We start from the raw sequence: 3,106 nt of genomic DNA, 5'->3' as shown, positions 1-3,106 counted from the left end.
TAGTCTCCCGACAATTCACGAAGGTTCGAGAAGGAAGTGGCGTGATACTAGTCACGTGACCTCGCTGACGCAACAATATGTTAGTAACGAACATTAAACCATTAATTTGTTTCCAACGTTTCTTAGATATTCTGTTTCTATTGTCTCACTGTGTCAACGGTAAGTTTACGAGCTTACAACGCTAAAATCTTATGCTCGATTCCCGCGGTGGATAAAGTACAGATGGCTTTTTGTGTAGTTGCAACTTTGCTATTTGAGCGTCCCCTAGTGACTTCTTGCATGCTTTGTCGCTTTATAATATTATGTAATAATTTATAATACCTTTAAGGGTACATCACACAAACCTAATCAAGTTAATTATTCTTTTCTACTATTTAACACAAAAATACGATACCCTGTAACCCAAACGCTTTCGTAAGGTTGACCTTTCTTCTTAAGGAGCAAACTGGAAATGATTGTATAAAGCAAAGTGCGAGATAAAGTAAAGATTAATTGACGTCATGCAGGTCACCATGGAAATCCGGAAGTGTTTCTCATTTCCGGTGCAATACTACAGGAAACTAGAATGCTAGATATAAAGAAGTTAGAGATGTTGTGTTTTAAAAAAATAAATGGTCAAGAAAAATATACTGAGTGTTGATGAAATAAAATAAAAGTGAAATACGAAGATTGATTATAAAAGAAATGTTAAACAGATATAATTGAAAATTAACATGGAAATTGTCATAAATAAATAATAAGTATTATAAAATTAGGGGCAAAATTTGAGAATTCACGCTACATGAACGGAAAAAAAACTATTTTTCTGACAGAGAACAAACTAATGATAGGAAACCACTGATTTCAAGATCTAGACTTATTCCACAAAGTTGAACAGCATTTAAAAGTTTCTCTTGTATCTTTATCGACTTTAATTTTGATATCGGTTTCAATAATGATGATAGTCATTAACAAAATGACCTGGTTGGTTAAAGTGTTGGGCAACAGGAAGGTCTTTTTTTTCGGTAATAATAGAAGATTTGTGGTTGTTGAAATGCTCTCTAAGAGTCGTACTGGTGAGTATATTTTTTACACCGTATTAGGTATAAGGTATTTTGGTAGAAATTTTAAAGTGTTGATGGTTATATTTATTGGAAAAATAGTTGGTGGTTTTTATAAACTTCTGGTAAGACAACGAATTTTATTACATGGATGACAACCATTCTTTGATGGGGTGTAGTTCACTTTTGCATGGATAAAGATGTCTTTAAGATTTCTGCTCGTGCAGAAGGAGACGGCGGGAAGTTCAGGAAAAATTTGTCTAATGCGATTATTCAGTTGTAGTAAATGAAAATGTTTTTTTCAGAATGCGGGAAACTTTGACTTTTAATTGATAGGTAATAACAAGAGTATTTATGTTTGAAAATTTACAATTACGCTGTTCAAGGATGATTTTTCACTGAGTGTTGCTAGCTTTTTCAACCTGTCTCTCAATTTCGATATATTTATTTCCTCTTTGTAGCATGGTTTGTTTTAGATCCTTTCCGTGTTTTCTGTAATTTGTTTTATTTGAACATATTTTTTTTAATATTTGGAGAGCTTGACTGTGGGTAATGTTCCGTTTAGTGGGAGTGGGGTGGCAGCTTTTACAGTGAAGGTATTGTAGTCTGTTGGTAGGTGTTCTGTGCAAATCAGTGGGTAATATTACATTCTTTAAAAAAGACAGTGACGTCGAGAAAGTTAATTTAGGTAGAGGGAGTAATGGAAGGTAAACTTGATTGTTTTATGTCTTTAAGTGATTCAAAACCGGCTATCCAGATGAAAAATGTCATCTGGATAACGTTTCCATGTATGAGGTTTTACGGGGCTTTGTTGTAAAAGTTGGCTTTCAATATGACCAATAAATATATTGGCATAATTAGGAGCCATTTTAATATCCATTGCAGTTCCATTCACCTGAGGTTAATATTCGTTATTGAATTCGAAGTAATATATATAAATATAATAGTACTGTCTGTTGTCTGTTCATGTAACTACTTCGCAGAGTGTGGATGGATCTTCACCCAAATTGGTATCGATGTTCATTAGGTCCATGCGGGAGTACGTACAAATTTTCGGTTTTGCGGTTTTTATGGGCGTTTTTTACCACTACTTCGCACCCTATTGATGGATCTTCACCAAATTTGGCATGAAGCTTTGTTGGGTCCATGCATAACTTCTGTTCAGGGGACGGGTACTCCAGCTATTATAAATAAGACAAGATTGGCAAAGTCAGTTACTGTTTGAGATTGTGATGAGTTTCAAAAGGTGAGGGCAGATTTCGTGTCCTTCATCATGTAGAATATTTGTATACGGGGAAGGAACGTCCATGGTACACAGAAGGCTGTTAGGCGATAAATATCCGTTGGTATTGATTTCCTATACAATATTAAGAAAGTGAGTCGTGTTTTTTATATAAGAAAGAGTACAGGAAACACTTTTTTTGTGGTGATCGACAAAAGTAGACAGCTTCTCAGTAGATATGTTTGTGTTAGAAATTATGGGTTGTTTGGGATTATTAGGTTTGTGTATTTTCTTTGTACCTAACATTCTTGTTTCCTGTAGCATTGCACCGGAAATGAGAAACATTTGTTGTGTGTGTGTCTATTTGAGAGCAAAGCCACAGTGGGCTAACTGTTGTTTCCACCGCGGGGAATCGAACCTCGGATTTTAGCGTTGAAAGCCCATAGACTTACCGCTGTCCCACTGGGGGACAGAAACATAACAATACATTGAAAGCTACTCAAAACGATCCCGGATTTACCTCGTGGCCTGCATGACGTCACTCAATCTTCATTTTATCTCGCACTTTGCCTTATAGAATTATTCCCAGTTTGCCCCTGAAGAAGATAGGTCCACCTTTCCAAAGCACTCAGGTTATAGGGTATGGTATTTTTGTGTTAAATTGATTTCCTGAGCCTATATGTTTTTCTAACATCATGAACTTTTCTACCATTGTAATTTTTAAAAGAAGTAAATGGTGGTTACCTTTTAGATTTTTAAACCCTAGTTATGAATTTATAACTTTTCATACATGAAAGTTAAGCTCTCAAGATGCAGTAGAAACGTATTTATTACTGTTTGTTTG

General features: G+C 35.2%; 1 protein-coding gene across 1 annotated transcript in view; it reads left to right on the top strand.

The window, feature by feature from the left end:
- LOC106457836 (GTP-binding protein Rit1-like) overlaps nt 1–2,628 on the top strand; it is a 31,858-nt gene extending 29,230 nt beyond the window's left edge. The window contains exon 7 of the transcript XR_002610259.1: nt 2,612–2,628. The gene's annotated coding sequence lies outside the window, so the exon portion shown is untranslated. The remainder of the gene's footprint in view (nt 1–2,611) is intronic.
- The last annotated feature ends 478 nt before the right edge of the window (nt 2,629–3,106 follow it).

Source organism: Limulus polyphemus, unplaced genomic scaffold (assembly GCF_000517525.1).
Source record: "Limulus polyphemus unplaced genomic scaffold, Limulus_polyphemus-2.1.2 Scaffold379, whole genome shotgun sequence".
Classification (NCBI taxonomy): domain Eukaryota; kingdom Metazoa; phylum Arthropoda; class Merostomata; order Xiphosura; family Limulidae; genus Limulus; species Limulus polyphemus.
Note: the sequence above shows the minus strand (reverse complement) of the source record. Positions and strands in the feature narration are given on the sequence as shown.